The sequence below is a fragment of the Halichoerus grypus genome, chromosome 6, assembly GCF_964656455.1.
Source record: "Halichoerus grypus chromosome 6, mHalGry1.hap1.1, whole genome shotgun sequence".
Lineage (NCBI taxonomy): Eukaryota > Metazoa > Chordata > Mammalia > Carnivora > Phocidae > Halichoerus > Halichoerus grypus.
The window spans coordinates 7,726,063-7,748,223 of NC_135717.1; the positions used below are offsets into that span (position 1 = coordinate 7,726,063).

At 43.1% G+C, this 22,161-nt stretch overlaps 1 long non-coding RNA gene across 1 annotated transcript in view; it reads left to right on the forward strand.

Moving 5' to 3' along the window:
• Positions 1–22,161, forward strand: part of LOC118527157 (uncharacterized) — a 49,773-nt gene that overhangs the window by 8,999 nt on the left and 18,613 nt on the right. The window lies entirely within an intron of this gene.

The following is a 22,161-nucleotide window of genomic DNA, read 5'->3' on the forward strand; positions in this document are numbered from 1 at the left end:
AAGCCGGAGAGGTTTCATTTCTAAGAAGCTCCCAGAGGATGCTGATGCTGTGCGTTCTCTAAGACGCTTTCAGGAGCAAAGGTGTGAAAGTGCAGTCCCAGAACCGGCAGCATAGGCATCCCCTGGGAATTGTTTGGAAGTGCAGATCACTGGACCCCCACTCCTAAACCTGCTGAATCAGAAAGTCTGAGGGGGGCGGGGGGGGGGGAATGCAGGCAGTCCGTGTTTCTACAAGCCCAATGGATAATTCTGATGCATGCTGGAATTTGGGAGCCAGTGGATATTGGAAAAGTCAAACAGCCTCGACTGTCTATAGACTTGTGATCATGGTCAGTTTGCCTTAATCTAGCTAAACTTCAGGTGAAAAATCAGGATAAAAATACTAATGCCTTCCTAGTGAATCTCTTATAATGAGGAAATGTGAGATGATGAAAGTAAAGAACTTGGCGCACCTAATAAGCATTCTAGAAAAGTTAAGCTGTCATTACCATTCAAATGGACCGCCAAAGGGCGATTCGAGAAGGGGTAACTCACCTGGCCTGAGGTGCTAGGAAAGTCTTCCGGGAAGAAACCTGAGTTGACATTTGAACCAGAATCTTGAAGAACAGGAATGCCAGGTGAAGGTGAGAAAAGGCATTCTAGGAACAGGGAGCACCCTAGGTAGTCTCAAGAAAGGGCCAGGGGTGGGAGGGAAAGTGTTGTGGGAGGACTAGAGGACAGGTGACTGCAGAATAAATCATAGAGACCCTGCAAGCCACGCAGTGATGCTTACACTTCATTTTTTAGGTAGAGAAAATACCTTTAAAAGAAGGGCAGGATCTGCTGTATTTATTGTAACTGCAAATCTTGTGACTAGTGTGGAGGCTGTTCTGAGGGGCAGAGAGACCGGTGTAAAAGAGATGGTGATAGGTCAGGCTAGAATCAGCAAAGATTTAGGCTAAGGCATTGGCCCTGAAAGTAACGGGAAAACAATAGAAGGAGGAAAGGTTTCTCTGATAAAATGGACAGAACTTGGTGGCCCAAATGGATATGGAAGACGAGGGAGTGAGAGGACTCCATGACTGCATCCAGGTTTCTAGCTTGGTGTAAGGGTGAACCATTCTGAGGTGCCTGGGTGGCTCAGTCGGTTAAGCGGCCGCCTTCAGTGCAGGTCATGATCCCTGGGCCCTGGGATTGAGCCCCACATCCGGCTCCCTGCGCAGTGGAGAGCCTGCTTCTCCCTCTTCCTCTGCCTGCTACTCGGCCTACTTGTGCTTTCTCTCTCTCTGTCAAATAAATAAATAAAATCTTAAAAAAAAGGGGGGGGGGTGAACCATTCTCTAAATACGTAGAAGGAAGAGCATGTAGATAGAGACTGTACAAATAGAAGCCAGAACTCCAGGGACCAGAAAACCTTTCAGAAGTAGGCAGAAGAAAAAAGAGACAAGGAGCATGAGAAGTGGACCTAGGAGCTGCCAAAAGGAAGTCCAGGAAGGCTGGTGTCCTGAGAGCCAAGAGAGATTTCAGTCGATACCAGTGGGCAATTATTTTAAAAGTTGCAAAGACGCTAAATAGGACGAGGACCGAAAATAGGCCACTAGATTCGACACCGGTTGGTTATTTGTGGTGAGCTTAGAGAGAGTAATTTCACTAGTGCAATAAGGATGGGAAGAGATTTTTTCAAGGATGAGGCAGGGACAGGGGGAGTAAGCATATGGAAAATAACTTTAAACTATTTTTCTGGTCCACCAAAGTGGAAAAGACAGGGCTCCAATGGTAGTGACCCCAATAATATTACCTCTCAATGATGGTGATTATCTGCAAAATCATTCATTTGGGGCGATGAATAATTTCATTTATTTGAGGTACCTCTTGCAAATGACTGAATTTTGGAGAGCAGTGACACAGACAAAGAGGGTTGTTTCTGTTTTTTTTTTTTTTCAAACAACAGATGAACCTTAAATTAAACTATTTAGGTGTGATTTTCCTGCTTGTCTATTCTGGGAACAACATCACCTTTGCCATTTGCCACTTTGGTTTTAGAATCTGGTAAAGAGAAGAAGAAGGACAAATCACAAAGAGGCAAGAGAATTTCCTAGGTCAGTGAGTTTTCATTCATTTCATTCAGCACTGAATTCAAGCTGCCAAAAGAAGAACCAGAGCGGGGCACCTGGGTGGCTCAGTCGTTAAGCGTCTGCCTTCAGCTCAGGTCGTGATCCCAGGGTCCTGGGATCGAGCCCTGCATTGGGCTCCCTGCTTGCTGGGAAGCCTGCTTCTCCCTCTCCCACTCCCCACTGCTTGTGTTCCCTCTCTCGCTGTGTCTCTCTCTATCAAATAAGTAAATAAAATCTTTAAAAAAAAAAAAAAGAACCAGAGCATCTTTCACCCCAACCTTATACATTGCCCTGGTCCAGCTCTGAGCTACTGGATTACTGACTTTAGGAATTCTTTCAGGACTCAGTGACCTTCCAGAATGTGGCTGTATACTTCACCAACGATGAACGGAGTTGCTTGGACCAGGATCAGGGCCCCTTTTTCCAGAATGTCATTCTGAAGAATTACAGGAACATGGGTTTACTGGGTAAAGATTCTGCCATATAGACAGGAAGCTTTTGAAGGTATTTTGTTGTTGTTTTTGCTTTTTGGTTTTTGGGTTTTTTGAGAGAGAGAACGAGAGCACACAAGCAGGGGGAGGAGCAGGGGGAGAGGGAGAGAGAGAATCTTGGGTGTGGAGCCCAACACGGGGCTCGATCTCACAACCCTGAGATCATGACCTGAAATGAAATCGAGAATCAGATGCTTAACCGACTGAACCACCCTGGTGCCCCAGCTTTTCAGTTTTTGTTGTAATTAACATTCATTGCTTCAACAACCACAACTCTTAATTTAGCTATGATTTGCTTAAGTTCCATTTTGTTGATGTCAGTTGAGGAGATAATGGAGCATGTACTGGGCTGCAAAGGAAAAGGGGAGGTTGTGAGTGACCAAAAATTTGCCCCAACAAGTAATGTTTTCATTAATTGAGTAAATTTGGAGAGGAGCAGGTGCGTTTGCCTAAGGCTCTCCTGACTAACACAAGCCAAACAGTGACATATTGACCTTTTAATTTTAGTCCAATGTAAAATATTTATTTTGCGATAGAGTTTGTAAATGATTTGTTGTTGTTGTTGCTGTTGTTGTTATGACTTTTTGGCTTTGCTGTGTTTTTAGATGTCTTTGTATTTTGGTGGCCACTGTTTGTTTTGTTTTGTTTTTTTACTTTGTTAAAGATTTCATGCATAGAACTGGGAAAAAAAAATCCTTGGCTATTCAAATGTAGGCAAAACTAAAAAAGATTCCTAAAACCGTAATTAATTCCATATATCCTATATGAAATACATTTAGTCTAATAAGTGCCTCCTTAAAATATAAATTTAAGGTGGAAATACACTTAATGAATTGGCTGAAAACCCCATGAAACACTCAAAACTAGGTGAAAGAGAAAAAAATGCATGTAAAAACATAAACATTCTCAAATGAGGAGGAATCGTTTTATTTAACAAATGATGGGAGAAAGCTTCCTGACATTGCCTTGGCAATGATTTTTTGGATATGAAACCAAAAGCACAAGCAACAAAACAAAAATAAACAAGTAGGCCAACATCAAACAAAAAGGCTTTTGAGCCACAAAAGAAACAATCAACAAAATGAAAAGGCAATTGATGGAATGGGAAAAAAAATATTTGCAAATCATGTATCTGAGAAGGGGTTAATCTCCAAAATATATAAAGAACTCCTATAACTCAAGAGCAAAAACACAAGTGATTCAATTTAAAAATGGCCAAGGACCTGAATAGACATTTTTCTAAAGAAGACATGCAAATGGCCAATACGTACACGAAAAGGTGCTCAGCATCGCTAATCATCAGGGAAATGAAAATCGAAACCACAATGAGATCTCGCCTTGCACCTGTTAAAATGGCTATTATTCAAAAGACAAGCAATAACAAGTGCCAGCCAAGATGTGGAGGAAAGGGAGCCCTTGTGCACTGTTGGTGGAATGTAACGTGGTGCAGCAGCTATGGAAAACAGTATGAAAATTCCTCAAAATATTAAAAATAGAACTACCAGATTATCTGGCAATCCCACTTCTGGGTATATATCCGAAGGAAATGCAATCACTACCTCGAAGACATATCTGCAGCCCCATGTTCTTGTAGCATTATTCCCAACAGCCACGACATGGAAACGACCTAAGTGTCCCTCGATGGATGAGTAGATAAAATGTGATACACACACACAATGGAATATTAATTATTCAGCCTTAAAAAGAAGGAAATCCTGCCATCTGGGGACAACATGGATGGAACTTGAGGGCATTATGCTAAGTGAAATAAGCAGACAAAGAAAATGTTGTATGATCTCACTTATATGTGGGATCTAAAACAGCAGAATTCATAGAAACAGCAGAATGGTGGTTGCCAGGGGCGGGAGGTGGGGGACATGGGGAAATGTTGGTCAAAGGGTACAAACTTCCAGGTATAAGATGAATTAATTCTGGGAATCTACTGTAAAATATGCTGACTATAGTTCACAACCCAGTGTGATATGCTTAAAGTTACTCAAAGAGGAAACCTTAAGTGCTCTCACCACATACACACACAAGTTGGTAATTATGTGAGGTGATGGACATATTAACTAACCTCACTGTGATCATTTCACAATATACACTTGTCCTGAATCATCACGTTGTACACCTTAAGCTTACAAGATGGTATATGTCGATTATATCTCCATAAAGCTGGGGAAAATAAGATGTTAGATGACTGATTATAAGTAAATGTATTAATAGATTGATTAAACCATTGGCTTTAAGTGAATTATCTTTAGGCAATTGATTTTAAGCTAATTGACTTAGAATTACTTAGATTGTGTTGCATTTCAGTAGATTTAGTTACTTAGTTAATAGATTAAGAGAGATCGAATCATTGACCATTTAATTATGTAAATTGATCAGAAGTCACAAACACCAATGCTTTTAGAGTCTATTGGTAATAAGATTGCATTGAGGGGCGCCTGGGTGGCTCAGTTAGTTAAGCGTCTGCCTTCGGCTCAGGTCATGATCTCAGGGTCCTGGGACTGAGCCCTGTTTTGGGCTCCCTGCTCAGTGGGGAGCTTGCTTTTCCCTTTCCTTCTGTTCCACCCCCCCAGCTCATGCTCTCTCTCTCTCAAATAAATAGATAAAATCTTAAAAAAAAAAAAAAAAAAGATTGCATTGAGATAACTTTCTAGGCCCAAGATGGAGCCCTTCCCGCTCATGCTTCTCCATAAGCACATCGAAACTTATGCAGCTTCTATGTCCCTGTAAATGCTCAGGAACACAGTCGATGCAATCAGCCAATCCCCAAACGCCACGCCAACTCACCCCAAGCCAGGCTGACTAGATGGCCCCAGCCAATCAAATATTTTCTTTCTCTTCCTCATTCTTTACTCTTTATCTTATCAAAGCTTTCTGCCTTCCACTCCATTTTGCAGTTTACGTCTTCAAGCGTTAAATGAAGTTTGTGTCACCTCAATTGTCTCCTTTAATTATTTTTTAACAATTGTTCATCCGTAGCGTCGCGGTTAATAAGTGAGGAGCAGGGCAGCTCATGGGGTTCTGGAGGGCACGTGGGCAGCCTCTGTGTTTGGCACTCAAATTTTAGGCTAACACCATGGTAAGCCCAACAAAACAGGTCTAAGGCCAGGTTGGTCTGTTGACCTCTGCTCCTTGTGAATTGGTTTTATACATGCTAATTATCCCTAATTTACTGAGAAGTACAGTCTCTCTTTGTGGATTTCTCCTTCTGACAGCGATTTAATTTTAAAGCCTTAAGTAAATAAGAAACCTATCTGGGGGTGGCCGATTCGACCGTGGCGGGTGGGCAGAAGCAACCCTTAGTTTAGAGGCCAGACATTTTCTTTCCCCGACTCTCTGAAATATAAGGACAATTACTTTTTAAAAACATCTGAGTGTGTGGTGTGTGCAAGTCTATCACCATTTGGGAGATGACTGATTTCTGTAGCAGACTCTTTTTTGGACCATCTGCCCAGTTCATCATTATGTCTTTTCTTTGAAAAATGGCACCATATACTTGGATGGCCCACCGTTTTGGGGTGAGGAGGATCCAACCACACTCTGTCTTGGGACTTAACCATAGTTAGTCTTGGGACAAGCCTCTGCCTGTGGCTGGGCCTGAAGTATATATAAACTCAGCAACTGCAGGGAGCCCTTATTCTGCTCTGTGAACAGAGCGACAGAGAAGCTGACAGAGACCATCTCTCTACAAAGAGACAAGAATGAAATGGATTTTCAGAGAAAAGCAGGGACAAGAGAACCTGAGGACCTAACAAGAAAGATCCTGAGGTGCCTTCGTGGGCTGGTGTCTTTTTGGATTCTGGTTTTAGTCCCTCCTGAAGGCAACTACAGTCTTCTGGGTAGATTCTGGGAAAAGGTTTATACTCCTTTTTTCTTAAGCTAACTCACGTTGGTATCTATTATTTGCTACACATATATAATGTAGGGAGGTAGTGGAGTTTCTTTCTGATCCCCACAGTGGAAAATTACAAAATAAAGCCTAGCACTGAGCCTGACAGCTGACTTGGAATGTTCTCAGCTGGACCCTGGATACAGAGCTAGCTGGTACCAATCACAGGTTTTCACATTTTTAGGCAATGTCATGAATTCCCAGGGTAACCAAATAAGCTCTATTATGGATTATAGTCATACCACTTAGCTAAGCAGTTTTAAAACCTTTTTGTTTTAAAGTATAACATACGCACGCAAAAGTACACACAGAAAAATGTACAGCTCACTGATTTTATAGAATGAACCACTATGTAACCACCACCCAGTCGAGAAATAGGACATCGCCAATCTTCCAAAAACCCTCCTCCCCAACTTGGACTCACTACCAAAATTATAACCTCCTACTTTTCTTTCTTTCTTTCTTTTTTTAAAGATTTTATTTATTTATTTGACAGACAGAGATAGAGCGAGAGAGGGAACACAAGCAGGGCGAGTGGGAGAGGGAGAAGCAGGCTTCCCGCGGAGCAGGGAGCCCGATGCGGGGCTCGATCCCAGGACCCTGGGACCATGACCGGAGACGAAGGCAGATACTTAATGACTGAGCCACCCAGGCGACCCTAACCCCCTACTTTTCTAATAGTGATCAATATCCTGATTTTTATGGCCACATCCCTCATCCCCCACCCCCCATCTAAGCATGCAACTGTAATGCTACAGTTTACTTTTGTCTGGGTTTCTTTGAAACCTCTACTTTTCAGTGTCTGGCTTCTCTCACTGAATGTCATGTTTGTGAGATTCGTCCATGTTGTTGTATATAACTTAAGTTTGTTCATTTTTCATTGCTGCAGATTTTTCCATTATATGGATGTACCGAAGCAACTATACGTTGCACAAGTGCACTTAAATAGAATGCAAAACCAGACAAAAGGCATCTCTATTTTAGAAATTGTGTTAGTGGTCCTTCTTTGTAGGGGCAGGTGGAGATTGGAAAGGACAGTGATGGGGCTTCTGGGATGCTGTTCTAGTCTCTGTTGGGGGTGCCCATGTTCAATTGAGCTGTGGTAAATGAATTCGGTAAAGTCACAGGATACAAAATTAATATGCAGAAATCTGTTGCATTTCCATATGCTAATAATGAAGTAGCAGAAAGGCAAATTAAGAAAACAATCCCACCAAAAAGAATAAAATACCTAGAAATAAACTTACCCAAGGAGGTGAAAGACCTGTACTCCAAAAACTATAAAGTATGGATGAAAGAAACTGAAGAAGGCATAAACAAATGGAAAGATATTCCATGCTCATGGATTGGAAGAAACTTTTTTTTTTAAAGATTTTATTTATTTATTTGACAGAGAGGTAGAGCCAGAGAGCACAAGTGGAGGGAATGGCAGAGGCAGAGGGAGAAGCAGACTCCCCACAGAGCAGGGAGCCCGACGCGGGACTCGATCCCAGGACCCCGGGATCATGACCTGAGCCAAAGGCAGACGCCCAACGACTTAGCCACCCAGGCGCCCAGAATCTCCTTCCTTTTTAATGCTGAGTAATATTGCGCTGTGTGCACAGACTACACTTTGCTTATCCATTCAGTGTGCTCACCTCACCCCCGTCTCTACCTTGTTTTCCTTTTGCCTCAGTTTCCTTGTGCACTTCTGCAGGCGTGGTTTGGCAGAGGCCTAGAGAGTCAGTCCATGTCAGAGTCCTGTTTCTTAGTGGTTATGAGACCTTGAGTAACAAGTTACATAACCTCTGTGAACTCCATTCCTTATCTGTAAAATGGATCTGTAGTAGTGGTACTTGTCTCTTAGACTTCTCTTGTTAAGTAATCTCCACACCCAACGTGGGGCTTGAACTCACAAACCTGTGATCAAGAGTTGCACACTCCACTGACTGAGCCAGCCAGGAGGCCCCATCTCATAGATTTCTGTTAGAGTGAAACAAGGTGGTATATGGAAAGACATAGCATGTGCCTGGCACATAAGAGGGTTTTGTTGTTTGTTTTTTTTAAGATTTTATTCATTTGAGAGAGAGAGAGCGCACAAACAGGGGAGACGGGAGAGGGAGAAGCAGACTCCCTGCTGAGCTGGGAGCCCAATTCGGGGCTCGATCCCAGGACCTGGAGATCATGACCTGAGCTGAAGGCAGACGCTTAACCATCTGAGCCACCCAGGCACCCCAAGAAGCAACATAGTTAAAATGTCCATATGATCCAAAGCAATCTAGAGATTTAATGCAACCTGAATCAAAATACAAAGAGGAATTTTTTCACAGAACTAGAATAATACTGAAATTTGGATGGAACCACAAAAGCCTGCAAAGAGCTAAAACAATCTTGAGAAAGAAGAACAAAGCTGGAGGTATTACAGTCCCAGATTTCAAGATCTACCTCAAAGCTGCCGTAACAAAAACAGTAGAGTAGTGGCATAAAAATAGACATGTAGGTCAATGTAATAGAATAGGGAGTCCAAAAATAAACCCACACTTATCTGGTCAATTAATCCTTGACAAAGGAGGCAAGAGTATGCAATGGGGAAAAGACAGTCTCTTGAACAAATGGTGCTGGGAAAACTGGAGAGCTACATGCAGGGAAATGAAACTGGATCACTTTCTTACACCATACACAAAAATAAACTCAAAATGGATTAAAGACCTATATGTGAGACCTGAAGCCATAAAATTCCTAGAAGAAAACATAGGCAGTAATTTCTTTGACAGTGGCCGTAGAAAACATTTTTCTAGAGATGTCTCCTCAGGCAAGGGAAACAAAAGCAAGAATCAACTATTGAGACTACACCAAAACCAAAAGCTTTCACACAGTGAAGGAAATCATCAACAAAAGGGCAAGGTAACCTGCTGAATGGGAGAAGATATTTGCAAATAATATATCCAATAAGGGATTAATATCCAAAATATATATAGAACTCATGCAACTCAACACCAATGAAACAATCTGATTAAAATGGACAGAGGACCTGAATAGACATTTTTCTAAAGAAGACACACACATGGCTAACATATATGAAAAGATACTCAACATCCTTCATCATCAGGGAAATGCAAATCAAAACCATGAGATATCTCCTGACACCTGTCAGATGGCTAGAATAAAAAATATAAGAAACGCAAGTGTCGGGGAGGATGTGGAGAAAAAGGAACCCTCATGCACTGTTGGTGGGAGTGCACACTGGGGCAACCACTATGCAAAACAGTATGGAGGTTCCTCAAAAAATTAAAGATAGAGATACCATATGATCCAGTAATTCCACTACTGAGTATTTACCCAAAGAAAATGAAAACACTAATTCAAAAAGATAGATGCATCCCTATGTTAATTGCAGCATTATTTACAATAGCCAAGATATGGAAACAGCCCAAGTGTCCATCAATAGATGAATGGATAAAGATATCTTATATATACACAATGGAATATTAATCATAGAAAGAATGAGATCTTGCCATTTGCAACAACATGGATGCACCTAGAGGGTGATGATGTTAAGTGAAACAAGTCAGACAAAGACAAATACACATGATTTCACTCATATGTGGAATTTAAGAAACAAAAAAAACAAAGACTCTTAAATACAGAGAACAATCTGGTGGTTGCCAGAGGGGACGTGGGTGGGAGGATGGGTGAAATAGATAAAGGGGATTAAGAAGTACAAACTTCCAGTTACAAAAATAAAAAGTCATGGAGGAGAAGAGTACAGCATAGGGAATGTGGTCAATAAGATGGTAATAACGTTTGGTGACAGATGGTGACTACTCTTACTGTGATGAGCACTGAATAATGTATAGGATTGTGGAATCACTATATTGTACGCCTGAAACTAATGTAACACTGTATGTTAATTATACTTCAATTTAAAAAATTGAGCTGTAAAGTTATGATCTGCGCACTTTGCCAGATGTATAATTCACTATGATATAATGTTAAAAAAAAAAAAAAAGCTGATGGACATCCCAGCCAACGACAGCTCTGGAATTGGGGGACATCCCCAGGAGAAAGGCAGCCCTCCCAACCAGGCTCCCAAGGCAGAACCTCTGTCCTTTCTTGGAATTGGGGCTGGTAATTCTTCACTCTTTTGTTAGCTCTCTGGTGCCTTCAAGTGGATGTTTTTTATATTCTGACTGGTTTTTTTAGTCTCCTCAGGAGGAGAGATGGGCTGAATCACCTAGCCTACTTTTACCAGAAGCAGAAGTTATCATAGTAATTCTCTCTGGGTTCTAAATTAAATTGAAATCCTGGATAACGGTAGTCACATCTGTTAATTTTTTTTTGGAAATCTTCATGTTATCGGTGATTGTTACCCAGTGTTATTTCTGAGAAGAAAATGTCTCTTATTGATCACTCAAACATTTATGTTGTTAAAGTCAGATTTTGTTTATGAATTTACTTAATTATGTTAATCCTGAAGGGACCTATTTTTCTACTGAAGTACAATACTTCCAAAATTTTCCTTGTCTGGTCAACTATCTTACTTAAAAGCAGTGAGACTTATCCTATAAATATAAACCAACCATCAACACAAACCAATAATAAAACATACCTGTCTTGGCTATGGCAACAATAGGAGCTTCCTTAAGCTTTACATTACATTTTAAGCTTTAAAAATCTCCATGGAAAGTGCTTTTCCTTTTTCTCAGCATTTTAATTTGGATATACTTACTTGAGAACCAATGGGTTAAATTGTCCTTGTAGTTCAGATTATTTTATCTACCTTCTTTTTGTAAATTTTTAAAAAAGATTTTATTTATTCATTTGGGGGGGGATGAGTTGGGGGAGGGGCGGAGGGAGAGGGAGAAGCGGGACTCCCCGCTGAGCAGGGAGCCATATGCGGGGCTCGATCCCAGGACCGAGATCATGACCTGAACCAAAGGTAGATGCCACCCAGGTACCCCTATTTTATCTACCTTCTTAAAGGAACTTCCTGAGAAGCGTCATCTCTGAGTCCTCTTTGGCCAACTCATGGTCACCCTTCTGGTCATTTCCTTTTCTGCTCCAAAAATTTCAAGAGCTAAGACCTACCTTGGATGGCCCCAGCTGCATTTTTCCATTACAAAACACATCTTCCTTTGCCAACATTAGGAGCTCCAGTTAACCATCTGCTCTGATCTCCCAGCTAGAGCAAGAATAGGAGCACAGAAGAGACATGAGAGGGTCCATCACAGGTAAGTGAAGGGAACAGGACACAGCAGATGGGAAAGAAATAAGAAATAATTGAAAGTCCTAAGGACTTGGTTGTTGGGCTTGCATGTAATGGGTAGACAGGTCTCAGTGATGTTCTCCTTCCCACATGTCTACTAAAATGAAGCATCATGGTGGTGGCTATATAATTTATTATCCAAACAGGGACACTTGTGAGGGTGAGACAGTGATGGTATCAATCCTTGCATGAGAACAGTAAGAGTAGACTGGGACATCTTGGCAAACCGGCTATCTGGTCACCCTAGTCATATAGGACTAGCTTGGGAAGTGCTCCTTATGTCATGACCCCTTTCCTGAACCCTACATCACAATTTCACACAGATGCTACTGTTAGCTTCACTATTTAGACTTGATTTTAGCTGACACAGAGCCTCAGGGTTTTACCTGAGGTCTAGAATAGTGGTTTTCAAATCTGAGATGCACCAGAATCACCTGGAGAGCTTATTAAAACAGAGTCCTAGACCATACCTCAAGTTTCTGATTCCATAGGTCTGGGGTAGGGTCCAAGAATCTGTATTTCTAAACAAGTTCCAAGTGGTGCTGATGCATCTGGGGACCGGTTCTTGTTTTTTGTTGTTGTTGTTGTTTATTGTTGTTTTGGTTTGGTTTGGTTTTTTTGGGGTTTGGTTTGTTTTTTTTTTTTTTTTTGGTTCTCAAGGCTCTAGAGCATTTTCCATGCAACTCAGTGTTGCTCCATGTTCTGACTGAACCCTAACCGATGTATACCAATCTGATTTGAAGGAGACTGTTACTGCAGAATCCTGATTTATAGCAGATAATTGTGAAAATTGCTGGACTTTTACATCCTCCACAAATGTGGCCTTCTGATTTTTGCAGGATGTTGATGTGGAGATACTTTACACCATGTGAAACACCGTAACGTACACCATCCATAGGATCTCATCAACAGGGCCCTTTCTGGCCATCCCAAGGCTTTGTTGGTCTATTTCCAAACTCACTGCTGCTGAAATGCCTTTTCTTTCTTTCTTTAAGATTTTATTTATTTATTTATTTATTGACAAAGAGAAAGAGAGAGACAGAGAGACAGAGAGAGAGAATGTGAGTGTGGGAGGGGCAGAGGGGGTGGGAGAGATAGCGGGAAGAATCTCAAGCAGACTCTGCACTCAATGAGCCAAAACCAAGAGTCAGACACTTAACCGACTGAGCCGCCCAGGCATCCCTGAAATGCCTTTTCTGTATAGTTTGCCAGGATTATCTGAACAGCAAGGACATCATGGCACCTTATGGGACTGAAAATGTTTTCAACATTTGAATCATTGAACCCATATCTATTCTCTTGAACCAGGCCACAGGGCTGTAGGGAAAATAAAAGGAGCTGTACCTTTTTTTGGTGCAGCATTTACATTTGGGGGGAAGAGGGGGTCCATGGTTTTGATCAGATCTTTAAAGTCATAAATATAGGAAAGCAAGGACCTTTCTAAGTCATGGGGTGGGACCCCATGAGACGTTGAGGGAACATGAGGGCCGATCTGAAGAATCTGTTTGAATGAGATGGGAGGTCCGGTGGCTAATATCACTACACCATGTTCGCGGTTGAGCCCTTCAGGCTGCTCACCCCCATGGCCTCCATCTTTGCGTTGCTATGGAGTATATGAGATGGGTGATAACTGGGTTACTAGGCATAAGGTCTAAATTTAATGAAATAAACTGTATTTTAAGCATGAATTAGGAGGATTCCAGTGTGACAAAGGCTGCATGTTTGTGTTATATTGAACTTCTAGAATTTTATAGCAGAAAGGACAGGAAGGTGTCTAATTCACCCACTCATGTTTCATGTGAAAAAACAGGATTAGGGAGAAGTGACTTTCTCAAAATCCCTAGGTCTCCTGGCTCTCAGTCCATGGCAGTTTTTCTATGCACCATTGTCTCTTCCAATACGTGGTAGAGCAACTTTTTTAAAAAAGGAATTCTGGGGGCGCCTGGGTGGCTCAGTCGTTAAGCGTCTGCCTTCGGCTCAGGTCATAATCCCAGGGTCCTGGGATCGAGCCCCGTGTCTGGCTCCCTGCTCAGTGGGAAGCCTGCTTCTCCCTCTCCCACTCCCCCTGCTTATGTTCCCTCTCTCACTGTGTCTCTGTCAAATAAATAAAATCTTAAAAAAAAAAAAGGAATTCTGATGCAAAATCATCTGTTTCTGGTAAAAAGGCAGGTAGCTCCGTAGTTTAGGAACAACATTTGCGTGAGTTGGATTGCTTAAAATGTTCCAGGCTAAAAAACATCCCCTCCCACCACTTCAGATGCTAAGAAGGATGTTCCAGAAGGCCAGCTGTGACTAAGCGCTGAATAGAGGCAGTTTCCTTTGAAACATGAGGTCATATCAAGCTGGGCAAATCTAAGAGCTCAAGAAGGCACCGAACCTTCCTGAATGTCAAAATGGTTCAGCTATTTTTAAAACGTTGAGACTTTTATTGATTTGACAGCCGAGATGGGATGAAAGGGGTAGAAAAAGCCTGAAGAAACGTGTAACTTAGCTAACTTTTTCTGTACCCGGAAGGTTTTTGTTCCATGGCAATTGTCTGAGACTGGATTGTGGCCCCGTCCCACTTCGTGTGTCGTCTTCAGTATCTCAGAATGGCTGTCCTTGGAGATGGGGTCTTTATAGAGATAATTAAGTTAAAATGAGGCCATCAAGGTAGCCCATAATCCAATACGATTGGGGCCCTTAGAAGAAGAAATTAGGACACACACACACACACACACACACACACACACACACAAAGGGAAGACTCTTCGGGGACACAGGGAGAAGTAGTCCATCTACATTAGCCAACCCTGTCAACTCGATCTTGGACTTCCAGAGAGTCCAGCAAACACAGAAAACAAACCTCTGTTTTTGAAGCTACCCAGTTTGTGGTGTTTTGTTATAGCAGCCCTAGCAAGCTAATACAACATGGAAATGTCATTTTGCATGAGAAGACTCATTTCTTTTTATACTTCTGTGGAGATGTTCTTCACAAAGTCTGGGTGAGTGCACAATACGCTTCTCCCTTGGTTCATTTTTGCTATTCCAGAGCTTTCTGGATCTGATCCCCCCCCACAAGCCTTGTGTATCCCGGGCCTCTCTGCTTCTGCCGTTCACCATAAGTGCGGAATGCAGAGATGGTTTTTCAGATACTGGCTCTTAACTCCAAAAGGCACTAAGACAAAGATCTTTGTCCATCTCCTATGATCACTGAGGCTCTGAACAGCGCTCTGCTGGCCCCTTGCCATTCCGAAAACCCTTCTCAGTGTTTTGCTGCAGGGAGCTGCGAAGCTGCCTCCCTTGGTGAGGCTGGAGGGGCTGGAGAGAGGAGCGCCGACCCAGGCTTCAGAAGCCTGTGGGGTGGTAGGTCTGGTGCTCAGTGAGGGGCAAGACTGGAGACCTGTGAGCCCCTATCACACCTTCCTCCCTGCTCTGGCCAGGCTGGGGTGTATATTATTGAGCACTGACCATATGCCAGCCTGGAGATGAATTCTCCCTTCATCCTTATGGTGACCTTCCATCGTGGCTATTATTATACCCATTTTACAGAAAAGGACACGAGTTCAGATGAGAACACTGAGGCACAAAGAGGTGACATAACTTCTCCAAGTTTACACACGCTAGCAAGTCGCAGAGCCAGAAATTCCACACAGCAAATCTTTATTCAGGACCCACCCCACGTCTGCCGCTATGTTAAGTGTGGGAACTACAAGGATAAGGAAAAACCCAGAGCCTTCTCAACATAAACTGGCTGTCTGGTGAGGGAAAATGGTGCAGAAGAACAATTATTACCCTGATGGGCAAAGTGTTCTTTATTCAGTCATGCCTGTGATCAGGGCACAGAGGGGAGGGGTTGCGAATGCAAGACTGCGAAGTTCCTTAAAGTTTTGAAGGGGTGATCGCAGAGCTGAGTTTGGAAAGCTGGCCAGGCCTAGGAAGGGAGCAAGTAGTTTACTGCAAAGGCTAAGAATGGGACCTTAGAGTCGTGCTCCTGGGTTGGATCCAGGTCCAGTACCTAAAAGCAGAATGACCTTGAGCAAGTGTCTCAACTTCTGTCAGCCTCAGTTTTGTGATCTACAAAATGGAAATAACCACCTCATTTTATTTTGAGGATCAAATGAGATCATGCACATTGCCTGAAAAAAAAAGTATGTGCTCAATAAATCATAAAGGATTTCCAAAGAAATGAAACCGAAGGACTCATTATATAAATAGGGGAAAGGCAGGGATGAGGCGAAAGAGGCAGCAGGGTCCAGATGATGGGGGGCCATCCCAGGACCCAGGAAATCATGACCTGAGCAGAAATCCAGAGTCATACGCTCAACCGACTGAGCCACCCAGGAGCCCCTCCTCAGCCTCTTCTGCCCCCAGCTTTCAAAGCTCACATCACACTCATTCACAAACAGCTGTTTCTTCTCTAGAACAAGGACTTCCTTGAGGTGTCAGGGACTAAAGTTCACATTCCTAAGCCCAGTGCCCAATCCATGTAGACACTCCAAAATAATTTGTTTCATGAAAGAAGACATAGTCAGTGCTTCTCGATGCTCATACCAACAATACAGGACAAGCCTGTGATGGTGCAGTGTGCACAGTGTTTGGGGACGCCTTCTTAGAAGGTTTCTTAGAAGATATAGGGAACTTTCCACAGAGGTCCTGTTTGGGCTGAGTCTTGAAGGAAAAGCACATCAGGTGGAGAAGGGAGTTTTTTTTAAGGCTGAATAATATTCCAGTGTATGTGTGTGTGTCTCTCGCATCTTCTTTATCCATTCACCCATCAGTGAACACTTGGGCTGTTTCCACTTGGCTAGTGTACATAATGCTGCATTTAACATGGGGGTGCTGATAGCTTTTCGAATTAGTGTTTTCATTTCCTTCAGATAAATACCCAGAAGTGGAATTGCTGGATCATTGGTAGTTCCATTTTTAATTTTTTAATTACTATTTAAAATAATACTATTTTCCATAGTGGCTGTACCAGTTTGCAATCCCACCAACAGAGTATGATGTTTCCCTTTCTTCATATCCTTGCTAAGCTTGTTATCTCTTGTCTTTTTTATAATAGCCATTCTTTTTTTTTTAGGGGGGAGGGGCAGAAGGAGAGGGAGAATCTTAAGCAGGCTCCACGCCCAGCACGAGCCTGATGCGGGGCTTGATCTCATGACCCTGATCAGGACCTGAGCCAAAATCAAGAGTTGGACGCTTAACCGACTGAACCACCCAGGCTCCCCGATAATAGCCATTCTAACAGGTGTGAGGTGATGTCTCCCTGAGGTTTTGGCTTGCATTTCCCTGATTATGAATGATGTTGAGCACCTTTTCATTGTATGTCCTGTTGGTATTCAGGTCCTTTGCCATTTTTCACTGGATTATTTGTTTTTTTTTTTTTTTTTGCTATTGCGTTTTAGGAGTTCCCTATATATTTTGGAGATTAACCCCTTACCAGAAATGTGATTTGCAAATCTTTTCTCCCATTCCATAGGCTGCCTTTTCATTTTGTTGATGGTTTCCTTCATCATGGTGCAGAAGCTTTTTAGTTGGATGTAGTTGTACTTGTTTATGTGTTTGCTTTTGTGTTGCCTTTGTGTTTGGTGTATAAACGAACTCTTAGAACTGCTTTTGCCCTTAAGGCATCTGCCAACTCTGCAGGGAGCTGCGGTGAAACTGAGTTGCATTTCTGTTCACTGGCCTCACGGCTGGAGGACAGCACTGTAAGTCCAAGGGACACCACCCCCCTACCCCCAACACACATGCTCAGGGTAAGGTGACACCAGATGTAAATCTATGTTCTTTTGGCACAAGGGGCAAGATCCCTGTGAGACAGTAAACCAAGCCCAGGCGTCCTGAGGAATAGTAGACTCAATTTACACCTCAGAGGTCGTACAAGATAGCTCAAGTAGGAATTTAGCTGAAAGCTGTTCTGGTTTTGATGGTGGCCCAGGCATCTGCAGATGGAAACATAGAAGAGATCCAATTTGTTTTAGCCACCTAACAGATGATTAAGTGCTATGTCTTCATTTGCATTTCCCTAATGCCTAAGGATGTTGAACATTTTATAACCTCTGGCGAAGTGTCTGTTCATATATTTTGCGCATTTCCTAATTGGATTATCTGGGGGGTTTTGTTTGCTTGTCTGTTTACTACTGAGTTCTTCATATTTTCTAGATAAGTCCTTCGTCAGATATACGGTTTACAAATATCTTGTCCCAGTCTGTAACTAGTCTTTTCATCCTCTTAATGGGGTCTTCAGCAGAGCAAAAATTTTAATTTTGATAAAGGTTAAATTTAGCAATTTTTTTTTTTTTCTTTTATGGAACCTGCTTTCCGTGTCACATCTGAAAACTGTTTGTCTAGACCAGGGTTTCTCAAAACTCAATTTTCTCAGTTTTGAGAATGTGAGCTAAAAGCAGACACACAGCAGCTCTGTGTCACCCATTTCTCACTTATCTGTTTCCATGGTGATGACCCTTTGGGCAGACTCTCAGAACTCTTAGAACATTCGCACAGCTGCAGGGGGAGATGTTATTCTAGATGCCCAAAGCAGCGGGTTGAGAAGAGCCAGGCTGTCAGCGTGTTTAAAGGAAACTAAGGAGGGGGCGCCTGGCTGGATCAGTCAGAAGAGCATAAGATTCTTGATCTCGGGGTTGTGAGTTCGAGCCCCACATTGGGTGTGGAGATTACTTAAAAAAAAAAAAAAAGGTAACATAAAGACTCATGATGCTCATGAATGGTTGAGGTGCCTGGTGCCTGTTTGGGGGCCATGCTCGCTCACATGGCAGGTATGTAAGTAGCTCTGAGGACTTTGGACCCTAAGACTCAAGGGGTCTTTCCTGGGCCAGGACATCTTGGATATGCTCCTGCTGTTTGCACATGGAGAAGGTGTGTCTGTGCTATCCCTGCGGAGAGATTACGAAAGCATGCATTTGACCTCTCCAGCCTTTGCTTATAAACATCTTTTTTCCTGCTGTTCCTGCATTTTGTTCTTCGCTCTACTAAATCTTAACCTTGAGTATAACTTTATGTTGGGGTCCTGTGAGTCCTTCCAGTGAATCATCAAACTAGTTGTGGGACAGGGGGTTATTTTTTTAAAACGAAGAATTCAGTTTTTCAAATTGTTACAAGACTTCAAAAATCATCTATTTCATATTGAGTGAGTCTGGGTAGTTTGTAGTTTTCAAGGAATTGGTCCTTTTCATCCAAGTTGTTGCAGTCATATGGGTAGAGCGATTTAGTGTTCCCTTATTCTCCTTTTAAGGTCTTTGGAGTTTGTGGGAATGGCCAATATTTTATTCTTTGTGGCTTTTTCTTTTGTTTTCAGAGCATCTTTATGGAAATTGTCTGATGTGACTTCTAACTACGACCCTGTGCGGCAGGCAGGGCAGGCGTATTTATGGGCATTTAGCTGCCAGAGAAACATACCTGCTCAGAGGTGCCTGTTTTAGAACCACATGGACAGAAGTTCGCAGAGCTGATATCAGAGCCCAGGGCTCTTGACTCCAAGCTTCCCCGCTGGTAATAAGGTCCCAACTATTCATCCCACGTAGTTCTGTTGCCTTCCATACCTACCTCTCGGCTCTTTCTTAACTGGTGTTTTTACTCTCTACCTAACCTTCCAGTATCATGCTTTTCCTTGAGTGAATCCTATCTTACAGATTTTCCCCTTAGTGTACTCCTGGCCTTCTCACACTTGGCCTCTCTCCTTTCTCTAGGCCTTAACTTTGCCTTCTTCCTCTTCTTGGAGACGCCCAACATACCAAGGTCTAACCCAGTGGTTTCCAGCAGGGAGCAATTTTGTCCCCCAAGGGACATTTGGCAAGGTCTAGAGACATCTTTGATTGTCACAACTGGTGAGATGCTACTGGCATCTAGTGGAAAGAGGCCAGAGAAAGAGGCTAAATATCCTGCCGATGTCAAGACAGCCCCGCCCAGAACAAAGAATTATCTGGTCCAAATGTCAGTAGTGCTGAGGTGGAGAAACCCTGCTCTTATCCCATGCCTGGGGAGGCCTCGTCCAACTCCTGACTGGCTCTCTCTATGTGCACCACGCCACCAAGGCTTAAGGCTTTCAATTTCTGGTGGATGACTTGCCAATCCGTGGCTTTGTCAGCTACAAGGAGGCAGAGCGGCTTCCTGCCACACAGCCACAAGATAGGACTCTAGACCCCTTTGGATTTCCACATTGAATCCATGGAGATGGAATTATTTTGCCAATGTCTCGGTGTTGGGTGTCAAGCCCCACAGCCCCGCTGGGTTACGGCCTCATCCACACAGAGTGTGCTGGTCCGAGACTTCAGTGGAATGTTGGGAGTGGCAGGTGTTGTGGGGATGATGGTGGTGACTTCTTTCCCCAAGCACGGGAAACCTATTAGTTGCCCATCATCAACTCACTGGTGGGTCTTGTGGTTGTCTTTCACATGTGTGTGTTTTGTAATGACCTGGCTGGGTACAACTTGGATGAGGAGGCGACCTCCGGAGGTTCTGGTGATGGTTTTGACCATGGTGACAATGGCTGGAAAATCATCCATACGGATGTCCTCTGCTTCCCTGCATACCATAGTTTGCTCTGTGCTGTGCTCAGCATGGGTGCCCAGTTCCTGGTCCCTGGCACTGGTGAGGTGATAAGAATCAGGGATTTCTCTCAAGGGGTAGAAATAAGTAGATAGCTTGTTCAGAAAAGGTTTACAGATCTTCTTTCCAAGGTGAGGGGCAGACCTAAGGAGTGGGGTGGCTCTAGTGAGGATGAGTATATTCTATTGTAGGTTTTCTGGACAATAGAATTGGGGAGATTGCTCTGCTGCAGGCCCTGGGTCTGGGAGAAAGGGGACTGATTCCTCTAAAACATACCAGAAGAGGGATAGGTGAGCCCTAACACAGGCTTCTTGGTGCTACTCTACAGACATCATTATCACGGCACTGCTGGGTATGTTCAGTGGATATCATCATGGGGCCATTAACTCGGTGCCATCTTGTTGTATGCCCCGACCTGCTGCATCTCTGGACACGTGTCCAGCCACTTCTATTGGCAGATCAGAGTTGAATGGTGGATGTGGAATGTCATTCTCACTACTATCCTCTTCTCTGGGGGAGACTTCCCTTTCCCTGGTGGGCCAGCCTAGACTTAGGAACTTAGAACACATCATGGTACCTGTAATAGAGTCAGAGTGAGGTTTACTGCCCGGACCCTCACATGCCTGTTTCCTTGTCCTAGATCTGCCAGTTCTTGGTCATCCAATGATTTCTTCTTGATATTGATAATTTGTGTCTTCCTTGTCTTTTCTTTATTGCCCTTGCTAGAGGCTTATCCATTTCAGTGATCTTTCAAAGAACCGCTTTCTGTTTAATTGCCTTTGTTGTTTTTATGTCTTTTATTTTATTGATTTTGGTTGGTATGTTTTCCTACCTTCTGTGTTACTTGGGTTTATTTTCCTTTTCTTTTTCTAGTTTCTCATGGTAGTACCTTACATTATTGATTTGAGCCCCTAACATGAACATTTAGTGCTGTGAATTTCCCTCTCCGACTCTTTTGGCTATGTCCCACAAATTTTGATATGCTGCATTTTCATTCAGTTCAATGTGACCTATTCCTTTGAGACTTCCTCTTTGACACATGGATTATTGTGTGTGTGTGTCCATGTGTTTGGAGAATGTCCTGCTATCTTTCCATTACTGATTTCTAGTCTGATTTCACTGTGGTCAAAGTTCACATTCTGTATGATTTCAATTCTTTTGAATTTGCTGAAATTTGTTTTCAGGAAATAGTCTACCTTAGTGAATGCCTCATGCGCACTTGAAAAGAATGAGTATTCTGCTGTTCTTGGGTGAAGTAGTTCTATAAATGTCGATTAGGTCCTGTTGGATGACAGTGTTGTTCTATATCCTTGACGATTTTCTGACTAGTAATTCTGCCTACTGTTGAGACAGTGGTGTTAAAAGTCCTCAACTATAATTGTGGATTGGTCTGTTTCTCTTTTCAGTTCTACCAATTTTGCTTCATGTATATTAGAATTCTGTTGTTTGGTCCATACATATTTAGGACCGCTATGCCTTCTTGGTGGACAAATCTTTTTATCAGGATGTAATGTCCTAGAGGCTGCTGGGAAGATGGCAGAGGACGACGACCCTGGGCTCACCTCTTGCCGCGTGGCCACCTAGACAACACTCACGTCGGCATAAATAACCCAGAAAGCAACCTGAAAGCTGGCAGAACAGACTCTCTGCAGCCTGGCAGAGAGAAGAGGCCACAGTGAAGCAGATCCACCCGCTCCGATCGCTCTTGGCAAGAGCCCATCAAAGCAGTGCCACAAGCCTGGCAGTGTGCACGCAGCCCAGACAAGGATCAGCGCCACTCCAAAGTGAGTCCTGCTCCAGGGAGAGGAGAAGATAAGCACACACCAGTCTGACTGTGACCCTAGCAGTGGGCTGGGGGCAGGTAGTTGGTCTGACTGCAGGCCC